Here is a 21,026-nt window from a genome sequence, read left to right as displayed (position 1 = left end):
TAGATTAGTTATACTGAGTACAGAGTTTCAGAATTTACGATAACTGGATAAAGATAAGAATATTTTTGGAATTCATAACAAATTGCAATGAACAAGCAGGGTGGTCCACAAGCTAGGGGTTTTTGCATGTCGCTGCGGCATGCTAAAGTTTTTGCACATCCTTCAAAACGTGCGACATTCCCCTCAATCACCCTCATGAACACGAGAAACATTAGCACTCTTTTTTTTCTTCTTCTTTATTTTTCTTTTATTTTTCTTTTCTTTTTATTTTTACCACACCACGCAGCATGCATTCACCCCATCACATACTCGCTGAACACAACCAGGTGGTCACTCTCAGTCATAAATTTCTACGGACACCCCCGTCATTCCAGGGCTATGATTTAAAAAAAAAAAAACCAAAAAAAAAAAAAAAAAAACAAGCTTAATAGGGCGGGTGGCATTGGATGTTGAAATGTGACATATTCTGGACAGCAGAATGAATTATTAAAAACAGCAGGGCTGCCAACATTGGAAACTAGTTGAGAGTGAGACTCCCATAGGCCAATGCTATAATTTAGGAGTCAAAATGAGTGAGATCAATAGAAATGCATTCAAATGACATAAAGTTTTAGAGTGAGAAAGGACCAATATGAGTGAGTCTCACTCTCAATGAGTGAGAGTTGGCAGCCCTGAAACAGTCAGTGTACTGTACTGTAGTACAAGTTCAAGATGTCCTTGTCATTTTTCATAGCATCCCCATTGAGGAGTATATCATATCAAAGGTATATTCAAAAGGTCTTAGGAGTAAGAAGACGATATATTAACATTTCAAGAACAATTTAAAATCGTATGTCATAATCAAATATAATAATTTTTCAAATATATTAATGATTTTTATCCTGGCATTGCAGAGTGATCATGGTGATCAAAGTGTTCAAGATAAGGCTAAGATAGCACCAGAGAGCATTTAGAACCCTATAAGAGCTGGACCCCGGCCGCAAGAGACTTCGCGCTTCGCGCTCGTGATGTGCGCTTCGCGCTACTTTCACGCACAAGATCACTTTTCCCCCTGCAACATGCTAAAATTTCAAGTTGTGGACCACCCTGAACAAGGACGGTGACATGGCAGCCTCAGTCACCATAAGAATGCATAAGTTGGGACTCAAAGCAGATCAAAAGAAGAAGGCATGCATAGATTATACACAGGTGAACTCGCAAGCAAGCGGTATTGTAATGAAATGATACTGCTGCATTTCTGAAATAAGTGAGCCTCCTATGTCATCATCCTTGTTCAGTGTGATTTGTTGAAGGTTTTTCAAAGAATTGTTTCTCTGCTCAACAACCACAATAAATTCCACAAATCTATACGTGGAGCTGTTGATTTATGTACTACATGATGTGAAATTATGAAAATCATCTGGAATGCCCCTTTTACAGTGAGCTACACTTGATGAAGATACAATTGACCCTGTTTAATGGAGACCGTGCATATTAGGCACAGGTGTTCAATACAAGAAGTAATTTTGTGCATGTGGTAGCAACAAGATCTTTTTTTCTTTGTTTTGTTTTGTGGTAAAGAAGTATCTTGCTAACCTTAATTTATAGCCGAGTTCTGAGTCTGTGGATGTATTAACTTAAAGCTAGCGAGGCCCTTACAGGACACGGGCGTAAATCCCGGGGGGGGGGGGGATATATCTCCCCTGAAATGGAGGGGGGATAGCCTGTACAATCATTCCCCCTGAAATTTGAGGAAAAAAAATGGAGGAAGCAGAAATGTGATTGTATCAATTTTGGCATATTGCATGACGTTCGTACACCCGCCTTCAGACAGGTAACAGAGGGAGCTGAACAGTATTCTATCTTGTAGGATAATGTATACATAATTTTCTCAAGCGCTCGCTCGCTTCGCTCGCTCGCGAAGAAAGTAATATCGGCATAAGGTATGGTCCAGACGTTGACAACGTCAAATAGCATAGGCTTACATGTAAACATGCTATGAAGCGAGCAATTCGGGACCATCTGCAAATTATGTACGAAAACAAACAAACAATATGAAAGTATAATATTAATATTAATATGAAAGTATAATATTGTCATATTTTCTATGTGCTTGTAAATATCTGTAAATAAATTGTATTATAATGTAAATAGCACCAGTCTGCAAGAATCTTCAGTCTATTGAAGGAGGCAGACTTAATCAGAAGAAGAAGAAGAAGAAGAAACTATAAAGCCATAATTGACCCCCCCCCCCCCATTTCCTGAATCATTCCTGAAACAATAATGACTACCCAGCAGTGGCGGATCCAGAGGGGGGCGCAAGAGGCGCACGCCCCCCTTATTTATCGTAAAAAACAATAGAAATAAAAAGAAAAAAAATGAAATGAAACCCGGAAGTGGCACCAAAAATAAGTTACGCCCCCCCCCCCCTTTACAGAATTCCTGGATCCGCCCCTGACCCAGGGATGATGATCAGGGACGTCGAATCTATGGGGGGGGGGGGGGGGGGGGGGGAAGGGGCATTTGCCCCGCCCCTACGGAAATGTTGGGGGTAGACAAATCATTTGTCCCCCAAGCAATTCCCGAGATGAGGACAAATCTCGAACTTTCTTTATGGAAAATTACTACTGCCAGAATTATGCACCGGATCGCTGAATTGCAATTATAAATATGCAAAAGCTCCGCTACTGGGTCCCTTTCGATAGACTTTGTACACTTTTGAGATTGACGTTTTATTTCCTTATATTTATCAAAGAGTGTGCAGCAGATCTTTCACTTACAAAAGCTCCTTCATATGCAGAGGCGTCGATGGAGGGCGAGGGGGATGATTCCCCCATAAAAGTATTGGGGACAAACAGATCATTTTGCTCCTCCTCGTAACTCCCGTGATGTGGAAATGTTCTTACTTTTTTGATAGAAAACTGTCCATTTCACCCAAAGATGGCTGAATTTCAATTCTGAAAATACAAGAGGGGGATAGGCCTTACCCCTCCCATACCCTCCCCGTTCAGTCATTTCCACTTAATACACTTTAGATTGACAGATTTCAAAATGCTTCATCTAAAGTGTGGACCAGGTCTGTTACTTCAGTTTAAAGAAATGCAAATGTTCCTTGGGTGATGGGAGGAGATATCTACATACTTTCAATAAGAACGGAGGGTTCCCCCCTAAAAAAATAGTATACACTTCTGGGATTTAAATTTCCCCAGATTACATCATAAATGTGTTTACGAGATATTTTCATCTGCATTCTAAAAATGCAAAAGCACCCTCGTATGCAGGGGCTTGCAGTGGCGTAACTACGGGGGAGGGCGCCATGGGGGACACGTGCCCAGCCCCATCCGCTGGAAAAGAAAAAAAAGACTTACCAAAATGGTAATTCAAGGGTTTAGTAAACTGCTTTTCAAATCGACATGAAAGGGTGATCAAGAAATAAGATATTTTTCTGAGATTTCTTGTAACCATAATTAAAGAGGAATATACTGTGAAACATTGTTCAAAAAGTCCGGAGCCGACAAAAGATTGTGATTCAGCGTGATTCCTGGTTGGCATTTGGAATATAAGCAGGATGAGCGCAGTGTACTCAGAACATCCGAACGGCAAAAAGAGTCGCTGCAATGTTGCGCAATGTGATGTAGAATGTACACCTTTGTACCTTGCGCATCGTTATATCAAAGCTAGATAATTGATTTTGCAGTGTTGCTTTACATACTTGTCTATAATAAAATGTCAATAATAAGACTTGACCTGGAATATTTCCTAACTTTTCCATGCATCAATATAAAGCACACACACACACACACACACAAACACAAACAATAAGGGGATGCTCTAAAGTGCAGATTTTGGACATCCTTCCCCCGCTTGGTCACTTCGACGCCACCTCACTGGTCATACCTCCCCCAATCATGAACATAAACCGACACCCTTGACTACCAGTGGCAGATCCAGGGGAGGGGGGGCGCACCGGGCTCCCCCTTAATTTCCAAAGCGAAAAAATGTAGCTACAAACGGCACTTTTAGGACTGTAAAATTTTCAAGCTAGCTTGCTCTCCTGATGTTGCTGCCAGTAATTGCCAGCAGTTGCGCCCGGTACGCCCCCACCCCCTTAATTTCCTAAGCGAAAAAAGTACAGCTACAAACGGCAGTTTTTGGACTGTAAAATATCCAAATTTTCAAGCTCGCTCGCTCCGCTTGCTCGCATTTAATCATCATGCCATTCTCCAGATGTTGCTGCCGGGTAATTGCCAGCAGTTGCGCCCGGTGCGCCCCCCTTAATTTCCAAAGCGAGAAAAATGTAGCTACAAACGGCAGTCTTAGAACTGTAAAATTTTCAAGCTAGCTTGCTCTCCTGATGTTGCTGCCAGTAATTGCCAGCAGTTACGCCCGGTGAGCCCCCATCCCTTCATTTTCAAAGCGAAGAAAGTACAGCTACAAACGGCAGTTTTTGGACTGTAAAATGTCCAAGTTTTCAAGCTCGCTTGCTTCGCTCGCTCTCATTTAATCGTCATGCTATTCTCCTGATGTTGCTGCCGGGTAATTGCCAGCAGTTGCGCCCGGTGCCCCCCCCCCCCCCTTAATTTTCAAAGCGAAAAAATATAGCTACAAACAGCAGTTTTTGGACTGTAAAATGTCAAAATTTTCAAGCTCGCTCGTTTCGCTCGCTCGCATTTAATCGTCATGTCATTCTCCTGATGCTGCTGCCGGGTAATTACCAGCAGTTGCGCCCGGTGCGCAACCCGTCGCCCCCCCCCCCCCCCTCTTAATTTTCAAAGCGAAAAAATACAGCTACAAACGGCAGTTTTTGGACTGAAAATGTCAAAATTTTCAAGCTCGCTCGCTTCGCTCGTTCGCATTTGATGGTTATGTCATTCTCCTGATGTTGCTGCCAGTAATTGCCAGCAGTTGCGCCCAGTGCGCCCCACCCCCTTAATTTCCTAAGCGAAAAAATATAGCTACAAACGGCCGTCTTGGGACTGTACAATGTCAACGTGAAATATATGATCTTCAGTGTAAGAATTAATACAAGAAGTTAATCTAAATGATACCATTTTATAGGCAAAATTGTACAATAATAATCTACATAAAATGTACACTGCTACCTTAAACATGTTGGACTGTTTCAAGTCGATAAAACACGCAAAAATGCAACAAGGGAAACCCCCCTCCCACACCCTCCCCCCCCCCCCCCTCGCTCGCATCGCTCCCTCGAATCCAACCGCTCCCCCTATTAAGATCAAATCCTGGCTACGCCGGTGATAGGCCCCACTATTTAGTAGGCCTTCACAGTGATGTCGCACAGGCGGAGCCAGAGATGAAATACCACGATGTAGTCATTCAATTATCTATGAGTATTTCTTTTTCTTACTTGTTTTTTGATAGGAAAAAAATCCCAAATTTTACCAAAAGTGTGCACCAGATTGCTGAATTTCAGGTCTGAAATGACAAACTTTCCTTGTGTGGGAGGGGGATACCCTCCTCCCACACCCTCCCCCGCTGGGCCGCTCCGGTCCCTCGCACAGATATTCAAACTCCAAAGTCCCTCCTCCACCCCCATCATTAAAACGGAACGATGCCCCTGGGATGATTGCTTTATTGACTTAAATCAAGAAAATTGAAGAATACAATAAAATAGCTACAGGAAAATATCTACTACGTTATTACATACAAAGAAATGGATATCCATATTAGCATTTTATTGAATTCATTTGGGCATTATTCAGGGCTGCGCTACGTTTTTGAAAGGGGGGGGGTGTCAAAATCGCCTGTCAGTCAAGAAGAAAGAACATCACAAGACAAGAGAAACAACAACAAAAAAGTCGTCATACTTTGAAGGTCTGATTTTCCGCCGAAAACAAACAAGCAAAAACAAGAACAAAAAGTCTTCATATTTTTTTCTCCCACTTCCCTCTCACTTTGCATGCGGGAAAAGAGTGGGACACTGATCCCTGTAAAGTGTGTGTGTGTCTGCGCCGGTCCGGTTATGGGCTTGTAATCGTGGTGATGGTGACTATCGCCAATCATCCCCCCACTCCTCAGTACGGATTTACGCCGTTGTTACAGGACTTCTCTTTTATCAAAATTAATGAACAATAACTTGCCTGAAATTAAGGCAGTGCCACGTACAAATCCAACTGCAAACTTCAAAGAAACCCAACCCGACCAACCTTGTTGAGTATGTTCCACGATGAGTAGAATGAGATCACTGTTAATTCATGTTTGATTTCATTGAAAAGGGCAATGATAATACACTGTGATTTGTACATCAGGATATGTGACAAAAGTGCTTTGTGAAATACAAGAAAAATCACTGTCAATTATAAGTGACATATTGTATCTTTTTTCCTCAACAAGCTTCACACTCATGTGAGTTTGAGAGTAACCTCATCTGTGGGTATTACTCTGACCCTCGAGGGGATCTTGATTGGCAGTACTGGTCTGGAGACACGTCCACTCCTAGCAATGGTCCAGCTGTAGATGTAACATATGGGACAGCATATGGTATGTCATATACAGTAGTCTTTGCATTTTCAAATCTTATTCATCATCATTCAAGAAAAAAAAAAAAGACCCAAAACTGTAGCAGGCAGTTTTTGTTTTTTTCCCCTTTTAGTAGCCATCACTTTCTATGTTCTTACTTTAATATCCAGAGTGAGCCTTTTTTAAAATGTATATATGAAGAGTTTGTTTGCAAAAACCGATAAGTCCATATTTGCCAAATGGAGATATTTGCGATTAAAGGTCAAGAAAAATAAAGAGAATAATAAGAAAACTTTTGCTTCTTTTGACCATAACTTCAAAAATGTACCTTTATATGTAGTGACCAATATATCATTTAAAAGGTATTATTTTGTACTTTATGACAGAGATTGTACTTAAAAATCTTCAAAAATGGACTTATCGGTTTTTGCGAACAAAGTCTTCATATCCCATCTAAATATTCACTGAATGCACACATATATACATGGCATAAATCCTTCCTAGTTTGTTTATCTCTCAAATTGGCTAGTAAATTCTCAAACTTTGATTGTCGGCAGTGCTTCATCAAGATTCATGAAATTAATAAGTGTGACAATTTATTATGAAAATGTAATTTTAGTGTTTGCACTTTCAGTAGACATAAGCAATATCAAAAGTAATAAAAAAAAACATTGTTAGCATCTTGGAATATATACAGCTCTAGATAGTAGTTTTAATACAGGTTTTGAGTTATTTTCAAATTTTCATTAACAAACCTTCAGAATAACAAACCTGATTTTGTTTTTGGATTAATGAACCTTCAGAGTAATAGTGACCCCTTGGAATAACAAACATTCATGATAACAAACCTTTGCAATACAATTTGTAACCGAATCCTTAACCACCATTTTGTATAAAAGTGTTTTCAAACTAACCATTATAAGTACAAAAAACTCTATACCCTCTCTTAAATGTAAAATCAGAACAAAATTGATGCAATAGCATATCTCACTTGCTTTTTAGCCTATTATGAGTATTCAACTAATGACAAAGCGCATATGTAAGGTTTTCATGTTTTCATTGTACATTGTATTTGTTTGGTTCATATTTCAATATAATGAATTAAAACTGCTGGTCCCAAGGACTTTTGTTATAATAGGAGTGCACTGTATTCAGGGTCAAATTTTACCAAGTGATGTTTCTGCTTTCTTTTTGTTTTGTTTTGTTCCTTTTTTCAGGATCGTGAGGGTGAGGGTGGGACATGTAGGAGATCTGTGCTGTTAAACTTGGTACAGGTTTCAACCACATCAGAGCTAAAAATGGTCAAGTGTGAAAGTTTGTATATGTAGACGTATCTGTCATGGTTGCTCATGGAAATCATACGTGTTTCTTTGCATTCTGAAGAACTTTCATTAATCTGAAATCAATCATATAAAATGTATGCAGGAATAATATTTGTATGCACTTAAAAAGCATGTGACAATAAACGATATATGGTATGATGATCAACTACCATACCTGATGCAACCTATATCATATGAAGTGCTATACCAAGTGATTGATCTTACAACACTCCCAACACTTTCCTGTCATATAAAATATAGGTCACTATATGTACATGGAAACATTGGCCATGTATTCCCCCGGTGATCAGGCCAGTTTGATTGGTCCTCATGTATCACTCAGCACAGACACCACATCTTGCTGGATGTTTTATTACTACATGAGTGGCTCAGATGTTGGAAGCTTGGAAGTTTGGGTAAGAAGTTTCTGTTTTTGTTGTTGCATAATGTATTGTCTTTATAGCATTTGGAATGCCTTACTTACAAAGGTCATGTGGCTAAAATGCAGAGCATCATCAATTTTTTAGCATCTTTGCAGCTTCAAAACAGCTAGGACTTTATAATTTCTTCAAGTTCATTGTATTCCCTGAGAAATGGCCTGAAGCATTGAGCTTATTCACAGGGACCCTTTGGAATGCTTCTTTGAAACTTGTGAAGAATGTAATGTTTCCACAAAATATGAAGACAATTTATGTACTATACAGATTATAGGTCTACTGGTGCATTATGCCGCTCATAAATATAACACCAATTGCATATGGATGTATGTAATGTTATATAAGAATGCAGTTCCTGTTCTTACATTTCTACAATTTGACAATATTCTCGCATAGAAACAAGCTTGTTTAATGCCAGGCAACAAGTTGATGTGGTAACAATGCTTGTCAATAATTGTCTGTAACTGTCTGAAATCTCATGTACTCATTGAACTTGTATTGTCTATGTTTAGAGATATGCACATATCTTATTCCAATGTTGACTCTGGATGACATCTCAAAGCACTTTGTTTCTATTCCAAGAGGCACAGTAACTGTAGAAATATTATTTACATTTTTGACTTCTTCTTCTTTGTCTTATCACTAAGATCGATGGATACTAATTGTATTGTCTTTCAATATTACAAGCCTCATTAGTGTTTCCAGCAAACAAGATTCATTATTAAAGGCAAAGATATAAGACAAATTTTAAGAATCAATGTTACTATGTTCTTTGATGAAGTACACCATGTTTAGAAGCATGAACGACAAATAAAAATATTTTCCGTTAGTAAAATGCTTTTCAGCTATCTTTAAAGTATAGCAAGCTGATGAGTCTTGTGTTACCCTGTGACCATGACCATGAGATGGATGTTCAAAAATATTGAACTGCTCAGCAAAACCCACAGCCAAAGAAATCTAGGTGTGCAATGTACTACAGTGGGCCCCCATTATAACGAAGTCCTTGGGACCGTCCAGTTTTCTTTCCTTGTATTGATATTTCATTGTAACCAAGCAAATAAAAAAACAACAGCAACAAAAACAACAACAAAAACAAAGCAAGAATAATGTTGCGGCCTGAATCTTTATTTCATTATAACTAGAATTTTGTTATAACCCAGTTTGTTATAACATGAGTGCACTGTAGTAGATCAGTTGGGCTTACAATATCTTAAGGGCAATCCAGTTAAAATCTTTGTTCTACATTCATTTCAAAAAGTGGACTAGATACATCTCATCCTCCCTCCCTCATACAAAACAGAATGGACACTAGTAGTATGTTCTAGTGTCATTGTGTGTTAATTTATCAGGGGCGGATCCAGGAATTCCGTAAAGAGAGGACGCGTTTACAAAATTAAAGGGGGGTGCACGCACCACTCCCCCATTTTTTCCTTTTTATTTCTTTTGTTTCAACAAAAAATAAAGGGGGGGGGGCGTGCGCCGGTTGCGGTCCTCCCTGGATCCGCCCCTGTTTATGCATTTTTTTGTTTGTTTATTTGTTTGAAACACAGATGAATGACAATGTGAACACCAAGACACTTCTGGCCAATATCTCGGGAGACCAAGGGGAGGGGTGGAACAGAGGTTTGGTAGAGGTCCATTCCTATGGATATGAAATCATCTTCAGTGGCATTGTGGGATATGGAGCAGGTGGCATTGCCATTGACTCCATTCAAATGTCACACAGAGGTTGCTGTGAGTAAACCAGTTTTTCACTAACTCATTAAAAATTCCCCTGTGAGTGAACCAGTTTTACATTATCTCATTTAAAATTCCCCTTTGAGTGAACCAGTTTTACACTATCTCATTAAAAATTCATCATAGGAATACCTTCATGTCATTTGCAGCATGTTTCCTTTATGCAAGGTTGATGTACTTAGTAATATCAGTAGCAAATTAAAAGAAACTCTGACAAATTATTTTTTCAGAAGTAAAGTTGACATGGCAATCATAAGTTTGATATTTCTAAACTATCTTGGAATCATGTCATTGAATATTGCTGCAATATAAACCTGCACATGTCAGATTAATTTGGATTTGAATGAGACAGCATTATACATACTCAAATGGTGTTGTTACTACCAAGTGATGATATGCATCTAGTCATAGTATTTGGTGTAAGGTCATTCTCAATAGGTTATGTACAGTACTATGATGCTTTTAGTCTTTCTAGCCATCATGTCACATGTGGTAGAAATATACTCAATGTTTCTATGTATTTTCAAACAGTAGGATGTGATTTTGAGGGTGATTGGTGTGGCTGGAGCAATGGTGCTGAGAATGACTTTGATTGGAGAAGGAGACAGGGCCACACCCCATCCTCTGATGGAGGACCAGAAAGAGACCATACCTTGGATTCTGGGGAAGGTACAACTTTTCTCAAAGCTGTTAAACATGAGAACATACTAGTACATGCACATGTAGCTTGCAGCAGTGTTGTGCAGTTTCTTGACATATAAGAAAGAAAAGACAGAAAAGTTTGTTGTTATTATACAAATAGTGAATGGTCACGAGTGCGATGGTACAAGATTTCGCATGAGGTGAAAGATAGAGGCGCTCTATTCAACGAGGTGAAGCTGAGTTGAGTAGTGCGCCTCGTCTTTCACCGACTGCGAAATCTTGTTCCATAGCACGAGTAAAGACCATACACTATTTGTTTTATACAACACCTCGAACGTCAACAGATTTGGTCCACACAGATTCTTGAATTTAGCACAGACATGGCAACCATTTTCCGTGAAAGATGAATGAGTAGCCGCACAGTCACAGTCACCGTGTACGTACGGGAAAAGAAGTTGTTTACAAAAATGTGAGACAAAAGTACGCGCTTGTAAGCGTGCTTGTAATTGTTGAGTGTGCGCAGCAAATGTTTGTTTATCGTGACATCAGAGCCGTGCGATGGAACAAAAACTTCGAGTCAATCTTGAGTTTAACACGGGAGTCAGTGGAAATGGGTGACGTCAGCCATGCGCTATCCATTTTTGCTGAAACAAAATTGTACGGCTGACAGCCACAGTGTGCAATGGAACGTCTCACTAAATGTCACGTGACGGGCAATCGACCAATCGGATAGCTACATTCTAAATAGGTGTTATATGATACTTAATATTGACATAAAAGTACATTCGTCCTCTTTTTTTTTTTAATGACTGAAAGAATTCCATATTCTGTTGATTTTCTGATAATCCAAGTGCATTGTAATGTATCCGCCATATATTTAGCGAGTCTGGACCTTCCAACAATTTCATGAGTGATTGAATTAGCGATTGTGGAATACAGTAATGGACAGAGAAATTTATGCATGCATGTGACATTAATGTCAGGATCAGGGATAATATTTTCTTGTGTTTCTAATTTATGAATAGCACCTTATGAGCAAAATTTGTGAAAATAAAAAGTCACAAAATATATGGAAAATACAGTAACTCATTCTTATGATTTATCATAGCCAGGTCTTGAGAAACTATGTGTGAAATTTCAGGTACATTGTATTTCCGGACATGGCTTCCTATTATAGACTCTTATTTGCTGCGTAAATGATGTGATGAACATACTCTGACCTATCAAAGACACAAAATATACACTACAAGCATCAAGAAGACCATAAGGCAAAATCTGAATATGACAGATATTGACTAAAACATTTATCCCCAAAGTGACTTCAGGCAAGTGTCAATTATTGATTGAGTGTCACTACATTTGATAGATTTAATAGATGATATGTCCATCACATTTCAGGCTTTTTCATCTCAGTGGAGAGCAGCCCACAGAGAAAAGCAGGAGACATTGCTGAGGTCTTTGATGTGTTTGAATCCAGTATGTATCCATCTTGCCTCTCCTTCTGGTTCAACATGTATGAAGAACAAGATGCAAGTCTGCAACTCTACAAGTGAGTAATGTCTTCTGTTTATCTTCAGCTCATATTTCTACTTGATGTACAGGACTGACGGATAACATAGATAGGTTCCAAGATGCAGCTGACAAGCTTTCATCTACTTTGATGCATCAAGCTGCTGTTGTCTTTACATACCAATCAAATCCTATTTCATTCCCCTTTTTAAATTTACATACCAATCAAATCCTATTTCATTCCCCTTTTTAAAGTAATTCCTGTGACAACAGTGTCTAGGAAATATAACATGATATATATCACATGTGTAAGTGAGAGGGAGATTTTCTCTTATGGTTAAAGGGTATGTACAGTTCTGGTCGAGGTGAGGATTTAGCTTTTAACGTTTTGCGAGATATTCAGAAACCACTCTATGAGATGTCAAAGAGCTTGCAATTCTAAGGGGTATCAAAAGTTTATTTGATGAAAATCGGTTTTGAAATGGCTGAGATATCCAAAAACAAGGTGAAATAAAGAGATCCTAATAAAAGTGTGGCCTGTCGCCTTTTATTATTACCACTTTTTTGGATAGCTCAGCCATTTGAAAGCCGATTTTCATCAAATAAACGTTGAATCCTTCTTAAAATTGCATGCTCTTTCATATTTCATAAAAGTTTTTTCATTATCTCACTTAGGAATGTTCAAAACCTGAATCCCCACCTCAACCAGTACTGTGCAGTCCCTTTAAACTATGGTTTGCACATTTTGTGGGAACAAGTAAGGGAGTTTTGCCATGTCATATTATGATTGATTTCTTCCAATCAGAATCAATGTTTGATATCTTATTACAACTTTCTATGCACAGGTCCCAGCAGGTTCCTCAGACCAGACCTAGATAGCATTGTACTTGACACCAATGAGTTCCACACTTGCTCACAATCATACAGAATCTTCCATAAATATCTGTAAAAATATGTGGAGATCACTGTTTTATCAAAGTGTTAGTCTTGGTTAACTTTAATAATATGCTTTATCTTGCAGCTCACTTCTGTCATAAAAACTGCATGCACAGATGTCAGATATGATATCATGAATCACTTACATGAATTTACATATTTTGCTGTTGACATAGAGCACAGCATGAACTATTTATCTTACCATGTAATTGTGATGGAAACTACATGCCTTCATCCAAGGATTTATTGCTCTCTTTTAATATATTGTGAATTTCTGTGATTTGCTGTTTAGTTTGGGTGAAGTTCTTTCATGTTTCATGATACATTTGATGAAGTGTGCAGTCTTTAGATCTGATCTCTGTTTGTATTAAGAGTTGACTAAGTGTTGTCCCATATTGACATCCCTAGACAGGGGGATGATGGCCTATGTATTGAGAGTTGACTGAGTGTTGTCCCATATTGACATCCCAAGACAGGGGGGTGATGGCCAAAGGATGCTGGAGTGGATGTTGACTGGGGGACAGAGTGAGATTCAGACAGACTGGATGGAAGGCACTGTACCCATTAATGAAAAAGCTTCAGTAAGTCTTCTTCCCTCCTTTATCAGCCAACCTGTGAACTTTTCACTTTTCTTCCCAACATAGCAGTTCATCATGAACGTCTTGTTTGTCTTGAAAAAACAAAACAAAGAAAAACACAGGAAAATAAAACAAAAAACAATGGAAGCATCTGTGCTGAATGATATCATAAATTATGATTAAAGCAAACCTTAGACACTTAAAAACCAGGACATTGTTGCATGCGATTCTTTTTCAACAAATCAGGATTGGGTGTATGAAGAATGCAGTTAATGCCACGGCAAAGACTTTCTAAAGAATGCTGATCAAGGGTCTCTATGAATCTGTATTTCACTCAGTTCAGTGGATTCAGTGGTTTCCTGGATCTGTAGATTTGCTTATGACTTCTCTATCGAACACCTAATTTAATATTTGAAAAAAAGAATTGATGTATCATCTCACTATGAGAAATTTTTTTTCTCTTTGTTGGTGCACATCACTCCCAGGCATCACCATTACATATTTAAAATGAATAAGGTATTGATACACATCACAAGAGTAATAATATGTTATCAGTAGAAGATATTAACTTACTGCTGTACTGCTGATCAGTGTGTATTTTTGTACGGAGATACACATTTGTCAAACTGAATTTAAACCTGCCTAACATTCTGATATTTCACAACCAAAGCCATGTTTGATATTTAAGTCAATCTGTCACTTTTCCAAAGGAAATAATAAGCATTATCTGTGGTGCTGCTAAAATGTGAAAATGGCATTGCAACATATACATCAATGACAAGCCCATATTTTACTCATAAGTACATAGTACGATCTCCAGCTGCCATGCTACCACTGTGTGTAAATTAGGAGGGTTTAGAAAGATTTGAAATGTTTAAGATGAACTCTAGGTGAAATCTTACTGCAAATGACAAGATGTTGTATAAGACTAGTAATCATGAAGAGGTTGGAAGCTTAAGACTTTGAATTTGAGGAATTCTGTACAGGTACCTCACATCTTTGTCTCTTTATAATGTGCCTTTTCTAGTTCCACTTTGTGGCCAAAGTTGGAGTTGACACCATGGTTGACATAGCACTGGATGACATCCACCTGCTAGCCAACAGCTGTGACAGTAAGTGAATGGCAGTGGCTTTATCAGTGTCCTTTGTTAAGTGTTTTGCATACACCAGCTTACATAATATTCAAAGACTAGTTATGAGGAATGAGCAGTAGTCTAAACTATTCATATTTTAGAAATTGCATATCAAAAGAGATAGTTGAGTTAATGTAATATGATACAGAGGTGTTTTTTAACTTTGTCAAGACAGAGTAGGTCAGTGGAATGACTTTTGCAAGATCAAGTGAAAAGTTATTTATCGTAGCATTGCCGAGCAAACAAAACTTCATCAAATGAAATTTGATACAAGCAACTGTGAAAGTTAATTTAGGGGAGTTGAACACTTGATAAATTCATGCTCACACCCAAATATTCTGAAATGGATACCATTTCATATGAAATGAAAAGTGAATCATTAAAAAGTTACAATGTAACTCCTTGTAATGAAAAAAACACACAAAGACACCAAAACTCATGCAAGTTCTGGCAAATACCCTATTGCTACTGTTTCTACTTTGTGTTATGGTTAATTGATAAAAAGCTCATACACACACACACAGAAAATGCACTTTTCTATGCAGTGGTATCTCTAGATATCTCTAAGACACCACAGCATGGCTACAGCCTTTTTGTATTGGTGTAGTCACACACCAAGTTCCTTTTCTCTGCCATACTTCCCATGTTTGCAAGAATGTGTATAGAATGAGTACTATGCATTTACAAAATGAAAGAATAAATGAACATTTTTCACATGTGTGGTTAAAGCAAGGTGGGAATGGGGTGTTTGTTTTTTATGTTTTTAAGGCAACTTTTTGGTTGTATATTTCCTCACTTTGAAACTGATGATTTCTTGCTGTAAATTGGTTTACTTGTATGGAGCACTATTATCATTTGTTAGTGATTGTATCTTATGACCGGCATTACATGTGTTCAGTTTGTGTCAGATTTATACTAAAAAATGGGGATAAATAATGAATTTAAAGGTACTGTTTACCATTTGGAGCAATGGCTTAAAAAATATTTGAGATATCACATTTGATGCATATATGTAGGTCAGTTGTATCACAAAACATCCTAACATGTAAAAATGTTACAATAAAGCCTAAAATATGAGGAATTATTACTTTTTTCTAACTACACCATTACTATAGATGGCTTAGTATAGAAACATTTCTATCATAACCATTGTTCACAGTCATTAATTATACTGATATATATTTTTACATTTGTTGTTTCTTTCCCTAACTCACATTTTTGAACTGTTTTGAATCACTAAGACTGGGTTTTGGTTCATCTGCAAATGGTAAATTATGAATCTAACTCAATGTAGGCCCTTATATTACCAGGGATCTAACTCAATGTAGGCCCTTATATTACCATATTACCAGGGATCTAACTCAATGTAGGCCCTTATATTACCATATTACCAGGGATCTAACTCAATGTAGGCCCTTATATTACCATATTACCAGGGATCTAACTCAATGTAGGCCCTTATATTACCATATTACCAGGGATCTAACTCAATGTAGGCCCTTATATTACCATATTACCAGGGATCTAACTCAATGTAGGCCCTTATATTACCATATTACCAGGGATCTAACTCATTGTAGGCCCTTATATTACCATATTACCAGGGATCTAACTCAATGTAGGCCCTTATATTACCATATTACCAGGGATCTAACTCAATGTAGGCCCTTATATTACCATATTACCAGGGATCTAACTCAATGTAGGCCCTTATATTACCATATTACCAGGGATCTAACTCAATGTAGGCCCTTATATTACCATATTACCAGGGATCTAACTCAATGTAGGCCCTTATATTACCATATTACCAGGGATCTAACTCAATGTAGGCCCTTATATTACCATATTACCAGGGATCTAACTCAATGTAGGCCCTTATATTACCAGGGATCTAACTCAATGTAGGCCCTTATATTACCAGGGAATGCCCAAGAGGAAATGACAGTGTGACTAAAAACTTCTTTGAATTCTATACATCAGTTCAGCCAGTGCATGCCAATCCAGTCCTCTCTACCACCGAGATTCCCACTGTGGCTGCTACTGATGCCACCAGCCTGCAACCGAGTGGGAGTAGCCTACAGACAACACAGACTACTCCAGAAAGAACTGAGAGTTTGGTATCTACAGTGACATCTGGTAATGAGTACGATAATTTATGAAGTCTCAGAAATCAAATATTTGTCGCATTATGTTGTATCTTTTTATTATAATTCTTACTTGTCATAGCAATACACAAAGTAGAAAAAAAAATCTACAATTTGGTCTTTTTTTTCTTGTCAGAGACCATCATGAAATATTGTTGCAGAATTGGCAACACATTTTAAAGATTTCAGTTCATATTTTCTTCTAAAATCAAGTTATTTCTTTGTTATTGTGTGCAGGTTTCATGAACGTATCACTTCAAGCTAGTCTTTCTTGAGGCATGAAATCTAAAGGAGTGTCCCTGGTGGGCAAATGACTTCTGTGCTTCATATCAGAGAGATGACACCTGCCAATTAATTCTACCACTTTCTTTCCTTTTCTCCAGGTCAGGGGACTGAGGAGCCTCCATCAGGAGTTGGTGAGTTTACCCTCATACAGAACCTTTTTTTTAAAATGCACATATTTGATGTTAGTAACAAATCAGTTACATTTTATTTGAGTGTTCTTCTTCTTCTTGATTCACTATGCAACAAATGTTAGATTCTTCCAATCCAATGTTGGATGCACTGGCTGCCACAGGGCGTTCGTTAGAGCTGCCAGATCTTTTATTTGAGTGAAGTGGTTGTAATCAACCTTTTAAACAGAAGACATAAGATTTTCTGACTACTACACAAGTTATCAGTATCTGAAGGCTTTTTCAAATAATGAAGTTTGTTTTGTCTTTCTTTTGTTCCTAGAGCCCTGGGTCATATCAGTGTGTGTGATTGGTGGACTGCTTGTCATCCTTGTTGCACTGGTCATCTTACTCTTGATACTTCAGAGCAGACGGTAAACTGCACCTGTGCCTCCAGTACACTTTGTATCTCATTCACCTGTAGAACTTTCTCTATCTGTGAAAACATGTACTCTTCAGTGGTGTACTATATCTTTCACACAGTGACTCTCCTGGTACAGAATGTAACCTCTTTATAATATTGCCTCATTAACAAAAAGAGTCAGAATTTACAGGAAAGCGAAGGAATTACTGGGATAAATGGCTTTGACTTCTTTATTGAGAAGGAGGAAGGAGGAGGGAGGAGGGAGGGGGAGGAGGGAAGAGAGAGGAGGGAGGGGGAGGAGGGAAGAGAGAGGAAGGAGGGGGAGGAGGGAAGAGAGAGGAGGGAGGGAGGAGGGATGAGGGATGAGGGAGGAGGGAGGGAGGGAGGGAGGGAAGAGGGAGGAGGGAGGGAAGAGGGAGGGAAGAGGATGGAGGATGAGGGAGGAGGGAGGAGGGAGGAGGAAGGAGGAGGGAGGAGGGAGGAGGAAGGAGGAAGGAGGGAGGAGGGAGGAGGAAGGAGGGAGGGAAGAGGGAGGAGGGAGGGAAGAGGGAGGGAGGGAGGGAAGAGGGAGGAGGGAGGGAAGAGGGAGGGAAGAAGATGGAGGATGATGGAGGAGGGAGGAGGGAGGAGGAAGGAGGAGGGAGGAGGGAGGAGGAAGGAGGAAGGAGGGAGGAGGGAGGAGGAAGGAGGGAGGGAAGAGGGAGGAGGGAGGGAAGAGGGAGGGAAGAGGATGGAAGATGAGGGAGGAGGGAGGAGGAAGGAGGAGGGAGGAGGAAGGAGGAAGGAGGGAGGAGGAAGGAGGGAGGAGGGGAGGGAGGAGGGAGGGAGGGAGGGAGGGAAGAGGATGGAGGATGAGGGAGGAGGGAGGAGGGAGGAGGGAGGAGGGAGGAGGGAGGAGGGAGGAGGGAGGAGGGAGGAGGGAGGAGGGGGAGGGAGGAGGGGGAGGGAGGGGGAGGGAGGAGGGATGGGAGGAGGGATGGGAGGAGGGAGGGAGGAGGGATGAGGAAAGAGGAAGGAGGAAGGAGGAAGGAGGAAGGAGGGAGGAGGGAGGGAGGGAGGGAAGAGGGAGGAGGGAGGGAAGAGGGAGGGAAGAGGATGGAGGATGAGGGAGGAGGGAGGAGGGAGGAGGAAGGAGGGAGGAGGAAGGAGGAAGGAGGGAGGAGGAAGGAGGGAGGAGGGGGAGGGAGGAGGGAGGGAGGGAAGAGGATGGAGGATGAGGGAGGAGGGAGGAGGGGGAGGGAGGAGGGGGGAGGGAGGAGGGAGGGAGGGAGGGAGGAGGGAGGAGGGAGGAGGGAGGAAGGAGGGAGGGAGGGAGGAGTTAGGATGAAGGAGGGAGGAGGGAGGGAGGAGGGAGGAGGGAGGAAGGAGGGAGGAAGGAGGGAGGGAGGGAGGAGTTAGGAGGAGGGAGGGAGGAGGGAGGAGGGAGGAGAGAGTTAAAGATAGGAGAGACAGACTGGGAGAAAGCTCTGTTGCCCAGTGAAGGATATGTACAGGTTACTCAAAAAGAGGCACAGAAGCATATAATTGTAGTTCTAACCATAAACTTGAAATTAGGCAAAATATATTCATTTTATATTTTGGATCAAAAATTTAAACACAAGATGGTGAAAATGGGGAAAAAAATGCCAGGCCAGAAGTTGCATGTGGTGGATGTAATATTAGGAAGGGACTATGCACTGACCTTAACAAGCAGCACACCATGTTAGAACTGTTTTGTGATGTTAAAACTGTTTTGTTAAAAAATGTTACATTTCACAGAGTGACCGTACAAAGCAGTGTGCAATGTCAGAATTGCTCTGTGACGTCTCAACTGTTTTGTAAGAAAATGTTACATTTCACAGAGTGACGGTAACATGCTCAGTTTTAAACTGAGCATTCACTAGCATGTGAATATAACTTTTCAACTCCAACTATGTTTTTTGGGTGGAGATTACAGTGACCTTCCAGTCACTCCTTCAGAAAGATGGCTCAAGAGTGGTTGATGGGAACTTGGCAAATAGCCAAACCTCTCCTCCTTGCTCTGAAATCTGAAGACCACCAAGTCCATGAAACCTTCCTCTGTCATGTGAACGAACGATGATTTGAATTGTAATTGTGCAATCATGTTTGTAATAGCATTTAAAATTAGGCAAATTCAGTACATGTAAAAAGGCCCAAAATTGCTTTGTGGCATAACAATTGTTTTGTCAGAAATTGTTACATTTAACGGAGTGATGGTATGATGCAGTGCACAATGTCAGAATTGCTTTGTGATGTCACAGTTGTTTTGTTAAAAAAATTTACATTTCACGAAGTGATGGTGCAAAGCTGTGCACAATTTCAGAATTGCTCTTTGATATCATTTTGAAAATACACTATAATATCAACCATGCCCCAAGAAGCAATCCATATCTGTATACTGTATATTTGTTGCATATCTTCTCCACAAAAAGAGAATTTGATAGTCACTGCAAATCATGATCCTCATAATTTGAATGAATTCTGGATCATTGAGTTTATAACTAATTGTACGATAATTTGTGGCTTTTATTTTTTATTTTTTTGCTAGTTATTAGATATTTTCATCTCCATAACTCACATAAAAATAGAGCTTACAACCTAGAAGCATTTCAAACCCTATTTATCATAGTTTCACACATTGGCTTGACTTGTTCACATGCCTAACCATTTTTGTTCCCCTCTCCTTTTTTTTTCCTTAATATTCCAGTGGAGAGATTACCCTGGGAACCCAAGAAGCCAATATGGAGAATCCAGTGTACAGCCCAGATCTAAGTACTGGAGAGGTAACAACTTTTGTGAATGATTTGTAAGATTTGTAAGATTTCATTGACTCTATCGACCCCCTCTCGGGGTATGAGAGTACAAACATATTTACAATATATGAATACAAAAATATAAGTGATAATGTACATGTACATGTGAAAATAACAGATACATGTATGAATAAATATGTTTACAAAACAAGGCGTAAAGGACGTTTAACTACTCTACCACTACGTGTACAAACATTCACATCTACTTTACTTTCTACATAAATACTGTATTTCTTCTTTGGTATTGAAGAGAACTGAAACATAATAATTCTGACAAATTTGGCTAGTTTTTTCAAATGGCAAGCATTAGTTGAATTGAATAATTTGGCCATATGTAATGCACTTGGTCTACTGGCCGTCAAATACAATAATCTCTCTTTGTTGAAAAAGGGACAAACAAAAATATAATGAAATTCATCCCCTATATCGTCGGATGAGCAGATAGTACAATGCAATTCATCTGTCAAGCTTGCATCAAACCTGCCCTTATTAACGGG

This window comes from Diadema antillarum, unplaced genomic scaffold (genome assembly GCF_040938485.1).
Source record: "Diadema antillarum isolate AM-2024a unplaced genomic scaffold, OU_Dant_1.0 seq00000701_RagTag, whole genome shotgun sequence".
Classification (NCBI taxonomy): Eukaryota; Metazoa; Echinodermata; class Echinoidea; order Diadematoida; family Diadematidae; genus Diadema; species Diadema antillarum.
Note: the sequence above shows the minus strand (reverse complement) of the source record.